Genomic DNA, 22686 nt, shown 5'->3' with positions numbered 1-22686 from the left:
AAATATACTCAAAAAAGTATGCACACATACATTCAATAATGAAAGTAAATATAATATGAATATCTACAAATGACCGCTTTAAGAAATATCGATAAAGACCAGCAACATATAAAAATAAACCGCTATTTCTCCACTACTCAAACGACACTGTCAATTTCTGCCCTTTGCACCTGTCAAAATGCTTCCGCTTCAATTACCCGCCTATCAACTAACTGGAACGGAAAAAGTAAGTTGTAGAAAAACTAAACGAAAACGCTGCAAGCTAACTAAATAACGGGGCAAATGACAGGCAATAAAAAATTGACAACGAGTTGGCCAATTTTGACTGAATCACCGCCACTTTGATGGCCCAATTCAAAGTGAATTCCCTCGTTATTTGAATGCGGAATTGTGCGCTTTTTCAAACGAGCGCTGGCAGAGAGCGAGTGAAAGAGGCAGAGAGCATGTGAAAGAGACGGAGGCGAATGACAAAAAAGCAGAGAAAAGGTGCAAAGAGAGGGTGAAGGAGCAAGCAAGAGAGGGTAACATGTCGAGTTAGAGACCATGAAAGCGCCTGCGGTGGGGGGAGAATGGCCTTCTAAGCTTGTGCATGGGAAATCTGCGCGCAAGGCAAAGGAAATTGTTAACGTTTTAGCCAATGTATGGCTTTGATAGTTGCAATTTTTATTTGTGACTTTTACAAATATCGCAACGGTATGCAAATATGTCGAAATCAACAATGCAATTGAAAGTTGACATTTAATTTTTATTTTATTCTTTATTTCCCAGTAAAGGATTCGAACGAAGCAGTGTAGCGTGTTTATTTTGTATGGAATGTGTGTGAATGTTGGCGATTAAATATTATGTATGTATGTATGTATGTTTGTATACAGGGTTGGTACTTGTAAAGCGTAGAAATGAATTTTTCTTAGCTGAACGCGTAGTCATTGGTCATTGATTGAGAATAGGGAACTGAAGTGAAACGGTTCTCTTGACAATTGGGTATATGTAACCACAACGTTCCCACATTTATATCCGACAAAGAGTTATCAACTCGGCTACTTGTCCTTTTAAAGTATGTTTTTACTTAGTTATCTGTCTGTCTGTTGGTATATACGTTAACTACTCGCTCAGTTTATGAGCTATTTATGTGAAATTTTGCACACGTCTTTTTCTCTCCAAGAAGCTGCGCATTTATCGGAATCGCCGATGTCGGACCACTATAGCATATAGCTGCCATACAAAATGAATGATCAAAACTAAGTAACTGTATAGAAAACTTTTTTATTTGAAAAGATATCTTCATGAAATTTGACGCAGATTATTTTTCAAGCCAACACTACAATCTTTGAAGAAACCATTAAGATCGGACCACAATAACATATAACTGCCATACAAGCTCATCGACCAAAATCATGATCCTGTATGGAAATTTTTACATTTGACGAGATATCTTCACGAAATTTGACTATCAGAATAATAGTAAAATTTTAAAAATCTTCATAAAGAACATTTTCTCACAATTACCATAACCCCCCTAATAAAATTTATACGTATTTGACACAAGAGCAATATGCATTTCGTTCACATCTTCGCGTCGCAATGCACCTTTCCAATTCACTTAACTGCCACTACAAATTTAACAACTTCAATGACAATTTTTTAAATTGCTCTGTTCCCTGTTAGCTCACGCTCCTTGCGTCTCGTTGTAGTTGTATTCCTGCGGAATTTCTTTCACTTTTGATCTGCGGGAAATGTCATATGCAGCATTGTTACAATAGCAATTCAGCGCCAGGGGATGAGTTGTTGAAATTGTTGCTGTTCAACAATTGTATGCTCCTTTATTGGTTGTTCTTGAGCGCCGTTAGCTTTAAGTGCGATATTTGTAAATAGGGTTTACGATATGACAACTACGCTATTACAGTATAAATGGAATAAAAGGCTAATAACAGCTGCGAAATGGGAGTGTTAACTGTAGTAGTTCAATAAAGTGACGGTGAAGCGATGAGAACAGTAAGATATATCAGCTACCACGCTATACTATATTTCAAGTTAGTCCACATAAAACATTTCTAAACAGAGACCAGTTCTTGGTCTCTCAACTCAGATTTTTAGTAGCTACAGCAATATATAAGTCAGTCAATAAAACACTGATCGCTTAGTCACTATAGGTTATATAGGTAACTCATTGGTAACCAATAAGTACCCAATATATATCCACTATATATTGACATATAACTGCCTGTAACAGCGGCCCCATAATCGATTCACTGACTATTCGAATGAGAAGCAAACTACAGAGAGCTGAGAGGAAAAGATGTTTAAGCGTGGGGGGTAACTTTTAGTGGAAATAGGGTTGTTTTCATGGCTGCTGGGCTCAGAAAGTATTCTTTCAGTTGGTAAACTTAACTTTAAACTACTTTTTATGCTCTTTTAAGCAAATTTTAACAAATCGATTTAGCAAGACATGAGAACATTCAACATCTATTGAACAGTATATAACTTAAACTATTTCTATATTAAATTCGGCTATTTCTATATTAAGTTCCACCAACAAAAACTTCTAAAGCTGAAAGCATACCAACCCGGTAGTTATAGCTAACAATTCAAACCATAAACGTCAACTACTAACACGGAAATAGCGTTCATTTCCTGTCAGCCAAAAGACCATTTGTTTTATGAGCAACCATTATACTAACGGCTAGCCCCTCAAAGCGTACTGAAAACATACTGAAAGTGCAAATTTGTCAGCACATACAGCGCTTGAAATACGACAGGAAACATTAAAATGTTAATTTCAACAACAAAAATACAGACAAATCGCACCAAAATACGCTGAACAAATAAGAGTTGACCTGTGACCTATTTCTTGACTGCATGAATCGATTTCAGCTCAAAGTGGCGAAGGCACGAATTTTCTTTTTAGACTTCTTTGCGTTTGGGCTTCCATAAAATTCGGCGAAAAAGCGCTGCTCCCAGCAAATGTCAATAACGCAACGTTGAATGAGGGTTTGATTTTCAGGCATTGCGTGACACAACAATCTCCAACTGCCAACTTTGCGCTGATTTCTTGATTTTCTGCTGTTGTGCAGCGCACGTTTTGCTTGCTTTATTTGCTAGATTTCTTTTTTTTTGTTTGTTCATTTAATACTTTTTTTCTTTTTTTCCGTTTTTAGTTTTTTTTTTTTGTACATATCTTGTTTTTTCCTTTTTTCGTTTCTTTACTTTTTCTCTTTTCTATCTTTTCTCTATTTGTGCTTTTTTATTATCTTTTGTTTGGTAGTTGCCCAGTTTTATTGCTGTTTAGTTGACAGCATTTTAGCTTTTTATGTGCAAACTTTCTTGCCAGCGTTCTTTCTTTACCGCCTACCCACAATATAACTACTTTATTAGTGTGGTCGCTTGTACGCAAATTTGTTAGTGCTCGGCTTTCATAGAACTCAACGAAGCCAAGTTTTGTTTTGTTGTTGTTTTATATTTCTTTTTGCATTTGCTCTGTTATCGTTTCTCACTTCCGCCAATGCTTGCGAGATTTCCAAAACTTCTCCTTTCAATGCAACACTACACTAACTGTCTTTCGTTTCCGGTGCAACATTTTTGCCTGATTTTCTAGCACTTCAGCTGGCAACAACACTCTTGCTGTCAGCTTTACTTTTGTTGTGCCGCTTACAGTTTTTTGTACGATTTTTGTTTATTTTTTTCTAGATTTCTCGCAATTGTTGTTCGCCTGCCTCGATATTTGTCGCTGGCGTCGCCTTTCATCGATTTGCCTTGATAATTTGATGGCCTTAATTTGCTACTCAATTTCCACAGCTGAATTTGCCAACTTTTATGCAAACTTTTTTAACTCTCTCTCTCGTGCCCGCCCTCATTTGTATTGCTTATGTGTGTGTTATTGTTGCTGTTGTATAATCTGGCTTCTGCAATTTCGCGAAAGCGTAAATATTTACAAATGCATCGGATTTGTGGCGTAATCCCTTCGTAATTCCACTCTTCATTCAGTTGTGATTATGGCTGGAAATTTCGTTGGATATTAAGACATCATTATCGAATTGTTGGCAGCGTATAATGACGATTGACGAATTTGAAAAGCGCTTACAATGGCATAATGCTGGCATGTGGCTTAATAGATTGAGGTTAAGTTGAAAGCAAATATTGTGTTTACTAACAGATCTCAACTTACAACGCTGAACAGTGGAGGGGTTAATAATATTTTAATTGAGCCTGATTTTTAGCCGTTTATTTCGTGTTTACTTAATTTTGTGTGTTCCTGAAATTACATATGTGAATTGTAAGCTAGTCTTTTTTTGTCAAGTTGATTCGAATTGCCAATTTTTTAATTTACATAGCTGATGTGAAAATCAAGTACGTATGTTTGTATTATTGTTTTGTAGACATTTTGGCAGTTTATAGGTTGTTCTTTTGGCTTTCGTTTATAGGAGAATATCTTTTCACCTATTAACTAACCATTTGAAATTAGAGTTTAAGTTAGCGACATCTATATTATACCAAATTCAAAATTCGCTACTTTTTTTATCGAATTTGATGCCATAATCAAGCTTGTATTGTGTTATTGTAGATATTTTGGCAGTTTAAGGATTGTTTTTTTACCTTTGGTTTATAGGAGAGCATTTCTTCACCTACTAACTACCTAGTCGAGGTTAGAGTTTAAGTTAGCGACCTCTATTTACACCAAAACTCAAAAATCGCTAGTTTTTTTAAATGAATGTGGTGCTATAATCAAGTTTTAATATTGTTTTGTGGACATATTGGTTGTTCTTTTCCCTTTCGTTGGTAGGAGATCATTTTTTCACTCAATAACAATCTATATGAAGTTAAAGTTTAAGGCGACCTCTATATACCCCGGAAAATATCTGTGATATACAAAGATAACACATTAAATCAATGAAAAAGAGTCGATGAACATGCGAAGGGGATCGATGAAAAAGATTTGATTGAAAACCCCCTACACGTGAAGTTTCTTCCATACTCAAGCGCTTACTGCACACAACGACTCCATATAACATGAATATATACAAACATCTCCAGTGACAAATGGTTATCCGATAAAAATTTAAGTGCCGTCGTAGAGTGTCAAAGGAAGACAGCACAAATAAGAAATAACCAATTGAGCGGCTACAGATGTTTATCTGCACAACAAGCACATGTTCTAGAAATAGCAACAGCAACAATCACAACAAAAATAAAAGGCGCGTTGGCAAAATGCAAGAATAAGGAAATCGGCAATGAAAGGAAACAGCTGATGACGACATTCACGCTAAAACAATTGGCGCTTGCGTGCGTTATGTTTTTTATTTTCCTCCCACGCTTTGTTGTTGTGTTGAAATTCGCCTTACGATTTTTATTTATTGTTTTTTTTTTTGTTTTTTTGTTGCTTTGGGTTGCTGCAGCAGCAATTTTACTTTGGAAGCAGCTTGAACAACTGCTATACGCAATGCTATTTGGTTCGGCGCTGCTTTTTGCTTGCGTTGCCATGATTTGAATGAGCGTGGGAAATGCAAGCGTTGCAGCTTTTTTGCCTATCGCTCGATTGCTAAGCACAAAAACAAAACCTTTATGCAATTTTTTTTACTTTTTCGACGCTGTTCGAACAGTTTTTTGTGCATTTTTCTTGTGTGAAGCATGCCAGCTGAATTAATGGTTCGTTTTCTAAGAAACAGTCGCTTTTAGAAACTGATATATGTGTTTGCGTTAGGAGAGAACCAATAATTGGTAGAGTATACTTTTTGAAAGACCATGTAGATAAAAACAGCAGGACGGTCTCAAGCGTTTAATTCCTTTCTTTAAGTTGCTGTCTATGCTTCTTTCAAAGAAGAGGAAAACTCTTCAATTACAGTTTTCAAGTACGAAATTAAAAAGTACGAAAATCTAACCTTCTTCACATCCTGTTTGTACCATATGTAAAAAAAGCCTAAATATGGGCAACGTTTAGTTCAATAGTTATACAATATTAAATAAACTGAGCATACTAACAACTGTAAAATACTAGTATTTTGCAACATTTGCAACATATGCCCCTAAAGTAGGCAAACGAAGTAAACACTTAGGCATATTTAGCGAAGACACACATTACTTCAAATCATATGAAATTTCGGTAAATATTAAGTGAGGACATACACCACTTTAAATCATCTTAAATTTCAGAGAATTTAGTATTTTACGATATTCTGATTCTTTCTTAGGAAGAGAAATCCTAACAGTAGCAACTTTTAATCTCGTGTAACTGCAATGAATAAGTCAAACGAATCCAATCATATAATTTTTCGCTAATTCAAGTAAGCTTTCAATAACTTTTAAATATAAAACAAGCGGCGAATTCAAATAATTGTAAAATTCTAATATTTTCCAACAACGAAAAAAACGAAAAAGCACCCTAAGAGTAGGCAACTTTTAATTTCCATTAAAGCTTATGCTTAAAATAAATAAAATATACACTAAGGCATATTTAGCGAAGACACACACCACTTCCAATCATATGATTTTTCAGTTAATGCAGCCACGCATGAAAAAACTTAAATATTAGTGAACATTTATACCTCTATCTTCACATTCATACTCATAAATATTACACCTTGAAGAGGGTATACGTATATAGTTTGCCACGAGGTATGGGAAACCCAGAAGAAAATTTTGATGACCCCATAAAGTATAAATACAAATGACCAGGTTTACCAATTGAGTCGATTTAGCCATGTTCAACTATCTGTCTGACCGTTGATCTATATATTCTCGAACTAGTCCCCGTATCGACCTACTATAACATGGATAAAGATTTTTTAATACTATTTTATAAGAAATATTACTACAGGGTATAAGTGCTAGTAAATAAACCTTCAAGTAAGCAAGAAAAAATAAAAATGGTAGAGCAATAATTCAAAGCTAAAGGAAGCGCTCATTAAAAATGCACAGAAACTTTCAGTAAAACACGAAGAACGAATGATTTCGAAATTTATCTCCACTTGCTCCAAAAAGAAATGCTGTATGTAATAACAGTGAATTTTCCCGGCACATGCGGCAGTACAAATGAGATTGTAGCCTAGGCGCTGCAATTAATGGTAATGAAATTGAAAAAGTTACAAAGTTTGCACTGACTTGAAGGGAAACTATTAACTGCACGAAAGTGAAAATAAATATGAGTATGCATGTAGAATATGGAACAAAAATATATAAGTGACAAAAGTTAAAAACTCAAATAAAAAGTATTAATTAGAAAAATAATTAAATATAGTATATAAAAAAATTAAAAAACTAAGCAAATAAAATACATATAACACATCTAACATATTTATATTATAATAATACGCGCTAATTTAAGTAAAAACCGCAACGAAAAGATAAAGCCTTTAATAACTAACAACACCATCAATACCTTAACTATTCAACCGCAAACATTTAATCCCCAATACCCAGAAGAGCCCACAGCTAATCAGCAATCAACCGGCAGTGCTGCACTGCGTATGAGTGACGCCTTGGAAAATTGCTGGCATCCCGTCGCGCGCAGTTACAGTTATGACTGGCAGTATGAGAAGACTGAAAAATTACTAAAAACAACAACAAATGCATTGTGCATATGTCTGTGTGTAGTTGCAACAAGCAGCTAACTTTCAACAAGGCAGGCGTGCGTATAGAAAACGTCAAAATGTGTACTGCCAACAGCTTCAGGGTGTTAGCGCTAAATCGTATAATTTTAGAACACATGAACACCTTGGCAACACATCCTCCACGACGAACAACCAGCAATAACAGCATGACTCAACGTAAAAGGGTGTAAGCATAAATAAACGAAAGGCGTTGCAACGCCTGCGGTAGCAACAACAACAGCAACTACAGCCATAATGTCTGCAGCGGCGATAACAGCTTCCCCAAGCAAGCCCAAGCACGCGACGCGCTGCCGGAAAGACAAATACATACACACACACACCATACATTAGCGCCTACTTGCCGCGTTGCGCTTGTTGCACGAGTTGCATGTTGCAAAGGCTAGTGTGAAAACTTTCGTAATGCAGTAGGGCTGTAAATAGCATGGGCATTTTTTTCTGCGATGCTTTTTTATGCATGTGTGCGTGTGTGGCGCGGCAAATAAAAATGCCAACGCAAAGTTAGCTGCTGAAGCAAGGCAAACGGTGGCATACATACTCATGAATTTGAATAATGAACATTTGTATTAGAGAGTATGTATGTGTGTGTTTATACGTGCGTGTATACATATTTCAATTCGTTTTGACAGGTGTTGGCGCAAAGCGTGTAATTAAATTCATTATGTGAACTCTATGCAAAAGTGTATGGGTATGTGTGAGCATATATGAATGTTTGTGTTTTGCTGTGACTTGCATGAAGTTTACATGTTGGAAATTATTATGCCGTTTAATTCAAAGTGTCAATGAAAACAAAGCTACAGTTTTTTGAGATTTTCACTTTACTTTACTTTCACTAAGAAATTAGTTCATAGGAGTGTCTAATAAGCAAATATAAACATGAATGTGTATTATTAGCATGTGTTTGAGTGCATTTGAGTTGCAAGAACAGGAAGTGTTGAAGTTTCGATATTTTTTGTTGCGCTCAGCAACAGTTGTTCAGTTCATATTAAGAGAATTGTTTGTGACCTGACGGGGGAAAAAATTTGAAAATCGAAATGCTTTTTGAGAATCGAAATTTTTTTCGAAAATCGATTTTTCTTTATAATTCGAAAGTTTAGATATTCGAAAAGATCGCTGTAAAATTATTTTACAAAATACAAATTATTTCCAAAGTTATAGCTGCCACGACATGAAAGGCAACTGAATAGATTTATAATATACGACTTCACGTCAAACCTTAAACGCGTTTTCCTCGAAACTACTAGCTGACATGATATCTGAGTTCTACTTACCCGATTGCTTTGAAATTTGATAAAAAAGAATCTTTGTTTGAAATCTCTGTATTGCGCCTGCTTCAGACTTTGAAAACTTTCACTTATAGAAATTTTTAAAAAATTCGACAGACATAATTTCTTAAAGAATATACTATATATATTTTTGGAAAAATTAAAAAAAATACTGAAAAATCAAAAAAAAATGAAAAATAAAAAAATATTTGAAAATTAAAAAAAAGCTTTGGAAAAATTGAAAAAAATGTGGAAAGTTAAAAAAAAAAATTTTTAAATCAAAAAAAATTTAAAAAAAAAATATTCAAAAAATATAAAAAAAAAATATTTAGAAAAATCAATAAAAAAACATATTTGGAAAAATTACAAAAATACTGGAAATATCAAAAACATATTGGGAAAAATCAAAAGATTATTTGGAAAAATCAAACAAGTTTTGGAAAAATAAAAAAATATTTGGAAAAATAAAAATATTTGCAGGGCTGTCCTTATTATCCATTTTTTTTAACATGTATACCACTAAACAACAACAACAATATTGTCTAAACAATTAAACTCTCTATTCATGTTTCAAAAAACTCAATAATCCCTAGTTCTGCACATCATTATGCCAAATATTTTACCAAATAATCGAAATACACAGAAGAGTACAAATTATAGCTTGACCGAAATGTCAAAGATTAAGCTCGCTCAAGTAATTTGACATGAAAATTGCATTTAAACCCGTCACCTTGACAAATCTAACGAAATAAGAGCACTTGTCACCATTACATCAATCCCCCCGTAATGCATGTAAAACAAATCGCTTAAATTAAATCTACGCTTACATTTTTCTTCTTGCGCTTTGCTGCATTCGCGTACAAACAATTGGCAATAATCCCCGCTTGCGCGCAATTAATTGAGCCGACGACCGCAGGTGACAGTTAATGCCAACATTGAGCACTAACTGCTGCGAATTGCAATTGATTTGGACCTGCTTGTGAGCATGTGTATGTGTTGAGTTTATATTTGTGTGCATGAGGAATTAAAATGATTACTTTAATTGACACCAATTAGAAACGAACAAGCTTTAGCTGTAAAGTGTCACGAAGAAGTGAAGAAAACAATTTGGCTGCAGTATATACTGCTATATAATGGGCTAAATATATATTTTATATATAATGTATTTTATATACACATAGAAGAGACGAAATAAAAACAAGAATTAATGTTAACTTTGGTTGCACAGAAGCTAAAATACCCTACACAAATAAGAAAAATATTTCATTGATGTTGATTTTGATGTTTCAGTTTGTATGATGCTATATGCTATAGTAATCCGAACTGTAAAATTTGTGGTGAGACTGTAGCTTTGCTGTGGAGAATAATTCGTGCCAAAGCTCGTTACGATATCTTGCTAAATAAAAAAGCTTTCCCTACCAAAACTTGTTTTTGATCGTTCACTTTGTATGGCAGCTAAATGCTATAGTGATTCATCTAAATTTTTTTTTCGGATATTATATTATTGCTTAATATAATAATCCATGTCAAATTTCGAGCAGATATCTTGCCAAATAAAAAAGTTTTCCCTAGAAAAATTTTAATCCGATCGTACGGATTGACTGACGGACCTGAATAAATCTATCATCACTGACTCTGATATCAATCACAATACCGAAAAATGAATATATATGCGCAATAATACACATTAACCAAGCGAAAATCATGGAGTTCTTGTGTGCTTTTGATAAGTGACAAATGGCGCGTTAATTTGAAGTAAGCCACCGCCATGGCGTATGAGCAACGTAAAGCAGAAATTATTATTGTCATCCGTAGTTTATGACTGAGTAACCAAATGCAGGCATAAGGCAGTATACGCAACAAATGAATAATGATTATCAACTGTGCAGCAGTGCATATAGGAGTATGTGTTAATGTGAATTCACACAAAGAGATAAGCAGGCGTGCGCGCGTGCCGAGATAAGTAGAATGAATTATGAGTGATTATCGCGCAAAGACAATGCAAGTAGTGTTAATGTAGTAAGGCTTCAGCGGCATTGCAATGTCTATGGTTGCAGAGAAGAACAAAGATGAGATAAGACTTTTAAATGATTCACTTGAGAGTTAAGCTTTGCTGGTTTCCTCTGACTTGGCTTTTAGTTTTTAGTTAACTGTTAAAGGTTTATATTATATTTGAAAAATTAAATTAATTTACATGCTAGAAAGTTATAATTGTATAATAATTTAGCGAACTATTTTCAAGAACATTTTACTAGCAGTTGTCCCAAAACAAAAAGAATGTCGAAAATACACAATGAATGTATGTGCGCCTTGAAGTATGCAACGAGAAAGCTTGTAGCACACTGAAATTAACGTTGGAAATACTATAAAGTATAAACGAGTACTGAAATTATCAGTGTGATGAGCTGAGTCGGTTTAGCCACCTAATAAGCTAGTACGTTTAGAGATATCGATCTGAAATTTAGCACACGTTCTTTTCTCCTTAAAAAGCTGCTCATTTTTCGAAACCAACGAAATCGGACCACTATTGCATATAGCTGCCATACAAACTGAACGACCAGATTCTGGTTTTTATATGTAGAAGTTTTTCATTTGAAAGGATATCATCACGAAATTTGGCATAGATTATTGCCTAAAGTAATAATGCGACCTCCGAAGAAATCGTGCAGATTGGACCACTACAACATATAGCTGCCATACAAACTGACCAATGAAAATGAAGTTCTTGTATGAAAAACTTTGTAGCTTAAGAGATATCTTGCCGAAATTTCGCATAGATTACTATCCAAGATAACGCTATAATCTCTAGATATATTTTTCGGATTGGAACTTTAAAAATTAAACATACCCTTCTATATTAAATATGCTAACAAAGTCAGTGCATTTCATGGTTGAATTGAGACAAATAAATTTCATGATGAACATATAAACATTTGCGCAAAACTAACATAAATTCTGCTGCTTTTCATAAAAATTGTCTTATAAATAATAAGTCAGTCATAAGCCGATATTCTGTACAACAAAAATGCGGTTGGCTGGATAATAACCTACAAACCATCAAGTACCCAAATATATGTAAGCAAATATAAGTAAAAATGTAAAGCATATACATATATATATTCGTAAAATTACTTACCTACACAGAAATACACGTGTCTCGGCGATTATTGCTGCTTGAACCGAAGCAAAGCCGTTTGCATGCCGATCACGTATACGCACTGTTGTACCTGGAAGCAAAGCAGAAATACTTGCATCAGCATAAAAGGTTAAGAAAAATATAAATTTATATTTATACATAGGCACATTGCTACATATTTATATTACATATTTTAGTGCACGCATGTGTGTGCGTGTGCGTGTGTGCATACGAAGCAATTACTTAAGCATTTACCACAACTACAGCAACATTGTGCTTGATGTGAGGTTTGTGGTGGCAAGGCTTCAGTAAGAGCCGGGTTAGAAACAACGTCAATCAGTCGCAATTAGTATGTATTATGCATGATAGCATTTTGCGGCCGGAAATTAGTATTTATAGCAATGTAAGGGTTTCACCGAAGTATGCCAGGGAAATAGGCAGGTGTGCGTGTGTTTAGTTATTTATACAAGCATTTTCATAAACAAAGTTTGTCATATTAATAGCAATATATTGTAGATTACTTAATACGAAAGGAGTGATTCTCTTCATAGTACATGTGGTTGAAAACAGATTTGAATAAATTATGGCATAAAAGAATGAATATATTATGGAAAATAAAAACGAAATGAAAATACCTTTAGAACAACAAAATAATAGCAGCGCCAGCTACATATAATCATACATATGTATATTATTTAGTATTTGCAAGGCGATCCAGCGCGCGTTGCAGTGGTATACATTTTACATCATTATTCAAATAATAAACTATTCAATACAGGCATAAGAATCCAAGGGATTGTATTTGAGGTTAAATTTTGAATATGTTCATACAAATAAATTTCATTGGAAAAAATAACGAATTTAAAGCTGCTTTCTCAAGGTTTGGTTACCAGCCTTTCTATTTAGTTAGTAGAGTTGTCCGCTTAATAGAGCGTCCATTTAATATAACTTTCAATGTATTTCTTATTTATGAATTGTTTTTAATACCCCATCTTCTAAGTTGGTTCGAACTGGACACAGTGTCTAAATTTTACTAAAATCGGTTCAGTAGTTTAGGAGTCCATCGCGGACAAGCAACGTGACACGTACTTTTTATATATTTTATAAATATTTAGTATTCAAGTGCGCTAAAGTAGTAGAAGAACGCTTATAGGAGGCATTCTCACGGTAAATTTTATGCTCAGTTTAGTTCTAATTCTTCTAAGCTCGTAAAATAACCACAATAATTTCTTTGTCATAAGATTTTTTATGGTAAGCAAAAAAACAAAAAATACTGCATAACAATAATAATATAATTTGGCAGCATTAGTAACATGTAGTTAACTATAAGATCATAATTAGTTGAATAAATTATTTTAATTTTTATTTTTTATATTTTTTTTTTAATTTTAATTTTAATTTTTTTAAAACATTTTTCTTTTTAAATATTACTTTAATTTTTTATCATACTATCTTTTAACAATTTTTTTATTTTATTTTATAACAAATATATTACTATTATAATTTTTATTTTTTAATTTTTTTGTGTGGTTTTTAATCCGTATAACTTGGTATTCCAAGAATTATTATAGTTTTAACTTTTTTTTGTAATTAATTTTTGTATGCTTTTATTTTTTTCTTTTTAATTATTTATTTGTTTATCAATATTTCGAATTCAATTGTAGTCTATTTTTTTTATTTTATTCATTTGTTTATTACTTTTTTAATGTGTTTTTTATTTAAATTTTTTTTGGTTTTAAGTATTAATTATATTTTGTAAATTATAATTTTAAATTTATTTTTATCTTATTATTATGTTTTCTAATTTTTATCAATTTATTTATTTTTAGTTTTAAATCGTGATAATCGTAATCGTAGTAATTTGGTATTTGTTTAGTATTATTATTTTTTTTATTTTTCTTATAACTTTTTTTATTAATAAATTTAATATTTTTTAATGTTTTTTTTTTTTTTTTTTATAATTAATATTATTTGATTATACAAATATAATTATAATTTCTACTTTTCATTTATTTATTTATTATTTTTAAATTGCTTTTAATTTTTTTTTTTTAATTTATTTAAGTTTTATTTTTTTTTTGTATTACTATTATTTGCTTTTCTAAATGTTTACATAATTGATATTTATTATTTTTTTATAAATTTTTTTCTTCGCATTTTCTTTTATTTTTTAAATATTTTAAACATATTTTCAATAATTATTACTTCTTCTTCCATATATTCCAATTAGCTTACACGAAAAATATAAGTAACTTGGGCTTCAACACTTCTGCATTCCCTTCGCTTGCTGCAATTAAAGCGCCTCTTTATTTGTTGGTTCTCCCCCTTTTCGCTTTTTTCATATTCGCTATTCCACGGTTTGCTATTTCTATTGTTCGCTGAATTTCCCAAATATTTGTATGATTACGAGCAGCTCGTTTAATTAAACTGGATGAGAGCAGTTTTCGAATAGCTGAACTATTTTATTGTGTGCAGTTGGTATGATTATACATATACACGTGCACAAACTCTTACAAAACGAATTTTTAATTTGCTTGTATATGCCTGCATGTATATCACCTGCTGCTTCTATCACGATAAAAATTATTTCAAAGACTGATTCTGGGTTGAATATTATTCACACTTTTGGAATATTCTAAGCAGCTCTTTTCATTTACATGAAAAAATATATGAAATTCTTAATAAAGATAATGTGAAATGCATAATTTTTCTTAATACAAGTGTTATCTCATAACCCCTTTCTATCTTTTCATTAGTAGCTTCAAATTACAACTCATACATCACTCCTGCCAAAAGACAACCAAAAACGGGTGTGTGGTGGCGTATGCGCAACTTTTTATGTTCATATCAAGTGTGTGTATTTTAAGTATTTTTACATAACCACTGAGGAATTAATTTCCGTTTTACTCACATTCCCTACATTTTTTTGCTTGGTGAAGCGTACGCAAACATATTTTTTGCTATTCATAATTGAGAATTTAAAATAAGTAATTATTAATCCGAGCAGCTGTTGAAGCGTAAATATGAATTACAAAATATTTCCCACAAATGTTATAAAAGCAATTAAATTCCTTAAATACCAACGGGCAAATTAGCATAAGCAAATCAATTAATTTGCCGCAACACTGAGCCTTTAATAGATATCCGTAATATTTTCAATTCGAAATTCGAATTCTTGGAAATTTCTGTTTTGCAAGTCAATTTCTCACTGCTGAAAAATAAGCAATAGCAAATACAACTACACACAAACTCATATATACATACACTAACTATGCACTTTGTCATCTCAAGCGTAAGATGCAATTTCGTGATTTATGCACAAAGAAATCATTTGGGAGCGTCAACTGCTCGGCAGTGCCTTCAGCTATCAGCTGTCAACTCCACGCAAGTGAGCATGCGTTGCCATTGTGTGCAGCTGACAAAACGACAAACAGTCAGCATGACAAACTCACTAAAGATCATAGAGTAGTGCATACCTCTAAGCAGCTGCACTCATACAAATGAAACGAATACAAATCACAGACTTCTCGGCAGCTTCACGCGCTTCACAAATACATAGAGATGCAACACAACAGTTTCGAGTATGCATAGGGAGTAAACAAAAGTTTGGCAGCAAAACGTGCAAGGCGTCGTAAGAAACACAATGACAAGTCAATGAAAGCCAAAGCAAACACATAGACAGCCTGGGGTATGCACGAATACTAGCATCATTGAAATATTCACTTTGGTATAGACTCATGCTTTTAGCAAGAATTTGAAGCATTAACACAAAGCGCATATATTTTGCATTCAGCTGCTTTGGAGCTTTGTTCTACTGCAGGTTGATGAGCGAAGTGATTTTAAGCAGCCCGTCTGGTACTTAGTGAATTAGTATTCAAAGTAAAAGTCAATTATTTGATTTCAAACGTTCAGTTTGTATGCCAGCCGTATGATATAGTAAACCGATCTCAACAATTTCTTCAGAGATTGCACCAATGACTTAGACAATATCTCATGCCAAGTTTCAAGAAAATATCTCGTAAACTTAAAAAGTCTTCCACCAAGCACTTGACACCGAACGTTCAGTTTGTATGACAGCTATGTGCTATAGTAATCCGATCTGCAAAATTTCTTGGCAGATAGCATTACTGCCTTAGCCAATAACTCATGCTTAATTTCGTATAAACATCTCGTCAAATGAAAAAGTTCTCCAAACAAACGCTTATTTCCGATCATTCAATTTGTATGACAGCTATATGCTATAGTGGTCTAATGTCGTCAGTTCCGACAAATGAGCAGCTAATTGAGGTGTAAAAAACCTGTACAAAATTTCAGTTCAATATCTGAAAAATTGAGGCACTAGTACGCGACGAACTTAATATACCCTGTTCAGGCTTTAATAAAATATATAGTTATTTTTGACAATATCAAGACAAGCATAAATTAAATTTAAATTAATTTTAAATTTTTATCTATTTTACAGTTAAATCGTACTTAAAAGGCGCACAAAAAACCGTAATACACATGTCTGCTGCGGCGTATCCTTAAAGCCAATTTAAATTGCGTGACCTGACCGGGCTGTGCGGCCACTTCGGTGAGTAGCACATTACAGCACACACATATACAGTTACATAATGTACTATATTTAAACTAATATACACGACGGAAACTGCACGCAACCGGCCTGTCACTAATTAAAAATGAAAAAGGCATTTCAGCGTCGTTTAATCGATAAATCGATGAATTTGTGGAGCAGTGAAATATAAATTAAATATAAAGCGCTAGGATGTGGTATGCTTAAAGCTATATATATAGCTAGATTACTCTATGTGTATGTATGTGTGTGTGTGCAAACAGCGGACAACATGCATTGGCTGGAATTAATTACTTTGTGTAGCATACACTTGGGCGCTGTGGCATATTGTTTTTGAAATACTATAAAATAATAACATTTATTGATATTTAGATATATAGAGTATATAAATGCATATACATTGTCCCAAAGGAACGCTCATTTTATATTTATCAATTTATCAGCTCGAATGTGACCCATTAATTTGATTTTAGCACATTCCAAGCTAAATAATTAATGCCTTGCCAAAGCTGCAGTGACATGAAGACGATAAAACTGGCCACACACACACGCGTATAAGCATTCTATTACATATCTATGCGCATTTGCAGAAATGCCGGAGACGTTGTGTAGCTATAAAACCACAAATGTACCGCGCTATGCGCCTAAATGTATGCACATCCCAAAGTGGCGCTATGACAACACTATTTATGCGCGCGTTTAATGCGCTTTGCATGTCTGTATGTTTTGCTATAATTGTGTTTACGCCATTTTGTGGCAAATAGCAGCGGTTGTGCCACTGTCTCGCTGTCTGTCTGCCCGTTTGTCGCTTTGCATTGACATTTTACTCCGTGTTGGCGCACAAATATACACAAATATGTATTTGTGCAAATAAATTAGCTAGAATTTCCGCTCGTACTTGCCTTGCTCCCACAATTATTTGTATTTATCTGGTGCCTATGTATTAGTTTAGACCGACCGAGACTCTGTTGCACTTTTGCTCTTTGGTCGCTCTGCTTTATGACCTGCTCGGCTTAATATTTTAGTGCTTGAAGTCAAATGGTTTCGCTTTCACATTCAGCTTAGACGTGATTAATTGCATTGCTCTTTAAATTTATTACTCCATATATTTGCTAAACTTGCTAATGACCTTATGGCGATTATCACGTGTGTCTAGTGTGAATATTAGCATGCTCAACGTTTCGAGTACGAAATTGTATGCATATTTTATGGTTATGGGCGTACGAGATTTCGAATTTATCAGATTGTTTTATGGTTACTCTAAAATGGTCTTTGTCGTATATGCAGATATGCCAGAATTAATGCCAAAATGGTGATCAAATTGAAGCAGGTCCATGTATGTATAGTACCTATTTGTATATTTAGCAAATATTTTTTCGGAGAGTGTGTAGTAACCTCACGAAAAGAATTAAGAGAGCTTGAATAATTGTTATTTTTTTTAAGTTGTTTTATGTGTTTCAAAAATGTAGGTATGCATATGCTCATAATAGCATTTAACAGAACAATTGAAAAGTTCCCGGCCTGCCAAAGTAAAACCCACGTTTTTAGCAAAATTCGTTCTTTGTTCAACATAGTTCCCTTCGCTCCATTCCTTCGCAATTTCTATAGTACGATTTGTCCTTTGCTACCAAATAGGCCTCAGTCTCGGCGATGAACTCTTTATTCGACGGAAATTTCTTCGCTGCTCACTTTTTTTGAGATCAGAGAACAAAAAATAATCGGTAGGGCCAAATCCAGAGAATACGGTCAATGCAGAAGCACTTCGAAGCTCATAGATTAACAGATTTTTGCTATCGTTTTCACTGACTTATGGCACGGTGCATTGCCTTGGTAAAACTGGTATTTCTCTTTCTTCAAATACGGCTGTTTTTCTCCTTTAAATGGTCCAATAAAGCTATGTAACAGTCGGCGATCATGCTCCTTCCATTTTTTTTTTAATTGTTCCATGCGCATCCAAAAATATGGTACAGTCGCCATAACCTTGCCAGCTAACTATTGTGTTTCACCACGCTTTGGAGCGGGTTCATCGTGTGCAGCGCACTCGAACGACTGTTTAGTTGGACTTCGAAGCGAAATTATGGAGTAATGTTTCAGCCATTATCACATATCGACGATAAGACTCCAGTTTATTGCGCTTGGGTATCTCCAAACACTGTTTGAAACATCAACACCTCATAGCTTTTGGTCAAAGGTAAGCTCGCACGGCACTCACTTTGCACAGAGCTTTCTCATATCCAAATATTCATGAATGATATAATTACAAGTTCATTTGATATTTTTAGAGTCTCAGCTCGTACCCGCAATTTCATTTTACGGTCATCCACAATTATTTTGTGGACTTATTTAATTTTTTCGTCAGTTATAATCTCTTAAGGGCGTACACTCACTTCATCATGCTCGTTGCTCATTTCGCCTCGTTCAAACTTAGCAAACTGATTTTCAACGATTGATTTTTCTGGTGAGGAGTCCAAATAATGTAACTCAATCCAAATATTAGCTTCAACTGCACTTTTTTCATTCAAAAAGCAAACTTATCAACACGCGAGACTCCTTTTCATCAATTTTGTTCACATTAACAAAAGTTGCTTCACACAAAATCATATTAATCACAAACTAATGATCCGACAGCGATCAAATTAATACACGAGGCTTTTGAAGGTTAGGGCTACCGAAAACTCATATGGCATTAACTCTACTAGCGCCATCTATGTGTCAGATCGGGGACTTTTAAATTAACCTATTAGCGATGCGAATAGCCTTAATTGCCGCTTGGCTATCTAATCGAATGTTTATGGATCTGCTGGTTTGCAGAGGCTTACTTGGTTTCTTCTGTTATGCCCACAATTATGTCGGCCTGAAAGACTGAGTTATAGGCATTTAGTTCGAAGCTAGCTTCTGTGTATGAATTACGAAAGAAGAAGCTTGCTCCTACCCCTACTTCGCCCTTTTATCCGTCAGTGAATATGTAGATTTCTACTCTATTGGAAAACGAAAACGTTGTGTTCACTTCCCCATGGGTGCCCTTTATCGGTCGCATTGCCAATTATTCATATGCATTCATACTAATAGCTGCCACAAAAAATACACCGCTGAAAGGTTATATAGCTGCGTTTTTGCTTGTTGAGCGAATATTTTTCAGAACGGGTTACATATTTTCATTCAGAGGCTGAAGTTGCGCCCATGCATGCGTCTACCAAAAACAGGGAACTTACTCACAACTCGCAATTTCGGCTGTACAAAGGCCGGAAAACTTTCAGTACAAAATAAAACACAAAAAAACTTGTTGGTCACTTGCTTATATGGGTCAAACACAGATAACAAAACAACAAAACGAAGGCACACCACAAACGTGGAATTAATGGCAACTCATTGTCGCTTTCCCCCACAAAACACTTAACGGTGACAAATTTTGCATGCACTCACAATTCGGGTCGCACTAAGTACGTTGAGTGGCGCAAGCAAGGTGAGCGGAACGAAGCAGGAAAATGGCCAGCAATGGTGGACATTTCCGTGTCTAATGGTCATTGTGGCGACTTGAGCACCAACTAATATGGCGATTTAGCGTATGGCTTAGTGGGCAGTGTAATGCACATAAATGTGTGCGCTTATGTATGTGTGGGTGTGCATATAAACGGGGACAACAAATTAGGTGCGGATGGCGTGCGGATGGGGTGCGGCAGTGCAGGTTTCGCTTGTGTGAAAGTGGGCAGCTGCCAGCGCGGACGACACTCACGTGAGTGAAATTGAAATGTAGAATTCCGGCAAGTACGCAACGAAGTTGAGAATTTTCGTAGTCCACGCTTTGCAAGTGACAGAAATCAATATTCAACTCTGCATTCACATTCAACCACCCACGCCGCTGCTTAATGCATTGAAAAGCTTTAGTGGTTTTAGAAATGAAAATTAACATTTTGCGCTTGTCAAATGAGAAGTTGTGGCGCCACACATACAACGGCACTCAATTTGTGTGGTACTGATGGCAGCAGCGGTAATTGAAATCGATATGCGGCAACACTTGATGCCTAATAAAGTCGCTGCCACACTTTCTACTACGCCAAACGCACATACAGTTGTGGAAATATATAAAACAGAAAGAAACGTTAAATTCGCTTGCACCGAAGTTATGATACACTTCATAAGTATAAGAAGTTCCTTACAATAACTTTGATCGATCAATTTGTTTGGCAGCTATGTGCTATAGTGATCCGATCTGAACGGTTTCTTCGGAGTTTATACCGTTGCTTATACCGTTAATCTATGGCAGATTTCATGAAAATATCTCCTCCTATGAGGGAGTTCACCATACAAGCACTTGATTCTGGTCGTTCAGTTTGTATGACAGCTATATGCTATAGTGATCCGATTTAAATAATTTTTCCAGTGATGACATCATTGCATGAGATAAGAATCACTACTAAATTTCATGAGGATATCTCATCAAATGAAAAAGTTTTCCATCCAAACTCTCAATTCCGATTGTTGAGTTTGTATAGCAGCTATATGGTAGAGTGATCCGAGGTGATCAATTTCTTCAGAGATTGTGTTATTGCTTGAGACAACAACCCTCACAAAATTTTATAAAAATATATCCACAAATAAAAAAGTTCTCCATACAAGCACTTGATTCCGATCGTTCAGTTTGTAAGATAGCTATATGCTGTAGTGACTCGATTTGGGCCATTCCGACAAATGAGTAACTTCTTGGTAAGAAAATAACGGGTACAAAATTTCGGATTGATATCTCTAAAACTTAGGGACCAATTTGCGTATATACAAACAGACAGACGGAAATGGCAAAATCGATTCAGCTCGTCACACCAATCATTTATATATGTATATAATCTCCAAAGTTTTTGGCCGTTACAAACAATGTGACAAACCTCAAAAACCCTGTTCAGGGTATAAATATGATATACATATATGTATATATGTGCACCAGCACACCAGACAGGTGGCAACTGCGTGCTGTTAGTGGCGGCAGCGCAATCGATGAATCGCCTGCTGATTGGCAAATGCCAATTGCAATTGCAAGCCGTATATGCATTCACCACTTTACCTACTGCTGTTGTTGTTGTTGTTGGAACAAATGTAAGGCGGCGTATTGAGTGCGACGTGCATTTGCCATATTGAATTAATGATGAGCGCTAAATGCAAGTGAACTAGTTGCTTCGGAGATCACGTAAGTAGCAGCAGCAACAATGCGACGCACTTGCAAGCAGGCGTGTGCGAGTGTGTGTGTGTGTTGCTGTGGTGGATTGTAATGGCTATCGTTGCACTGCCGCCACAAATGAGCCACTTAGAGTTATTGTGAAAGTGCGGTGTAATTGCACATTTCCCGCTATTGCATTACCAGTACGAGTACGAGTATTATATTTACTTCATTACACAATGTTTAAGTGCGTGGCATTAAAGCAGTGTGCTGCCAAATGGGTTCCTAAGAATGCGGCGGAAATGAAATAAGCAGACGCTGCTGCCACCTTTTTGCTGCCTTTTTTTGTGTGCGTTGAAATAATTAAGCGTCGGTTTTTAGGTCAACTGGCCAAGGTGAGTTGCTTAGCTGGAGTTTTAGTCGCTTGCCGGACATGTGTGTTGGCGTTAAGCACAGCTGGGGGAGTTGATTTTTTGTTTTTGCTTTTCGTCGAATAGCTTAAATTTGTGAATATTACGGAGAACTGAGAATAATGCGTGCTTAGCGGAAGGCAATAACAGTACAAATATATATGTGAAGGCATAAAATAGTTTGGAAAAATAGGATTGAAAATAAAATTATTTTAGAAAATCTGAAGAGATATTGAATTTAACTCTCATAACCCCTTAAAAAAGTAAGTTTTAATACTGAAGAAAGTTTTTTTTTTAATTTTTTGTATCGAAAATGCTTAGCAGAAATGAAATTAGGGTGGCAATTAAAGTAAAAATATTTTTAATTTAAGAAACTTTAAACAATTTTTTATTTCAGTTTTTTATTTTTCTTTTCAAAAGGTGGCAACCCTTACTAAACTAATTAAATGTAAAAAATATTTATAACAACGAGCTTTCAAAAGTCGATTGATTTTTCATTGGTTTTTTATGGCATATCGATTTTCGACTGGCAAACCTCTTTTAATAAAATAGGGG

The 22686-nt window shown here is 34.6% G+C and overlaps 1 protein-coding gene across 5 annotated transcripts in view; it reads left to right on the top strand.

The window, feature by feature from the left end:
• LOC120779177 overlaps nucleotides 1–22686 on the top strand; it is a 107579-nt gene that overhangs the window by 33906 nt on the left and 50987 nt on the right. For all 5 annotated transcript variants that reach the window (XM_040111419.1, XM_040111418.1, XM_040111417.1 and 2 more), the window contains exon 3: nucleotides 16462–16572. The gene's annotated coding sequence lies outside the window, so the exon portion shown is untranslated. The remainder of the gene's footprint in view (nucleotides 1–16461; nucleotides 16573–22686) is intronic.

This window comes from Bactrocera tryoni, chromosome 5, assembly GCF_016617805.1.
Source record: "Bactrocera tryoni isolate S06 chromosome 5, CSIRO_BtryS06_freeze2, whole genome shotgun sequence".
In the NCBI taxonomy this organism is placed as follows: domain Eukaryota; kingdom Metazoa; phylum Arthropoda; class Insecta; order Diptera; family Tephritidae; genus Bactrocera; species Bactrocera tryoni.
This window is presented reverse-complemented; position numbering and strand designations above follow the sequence as displayed.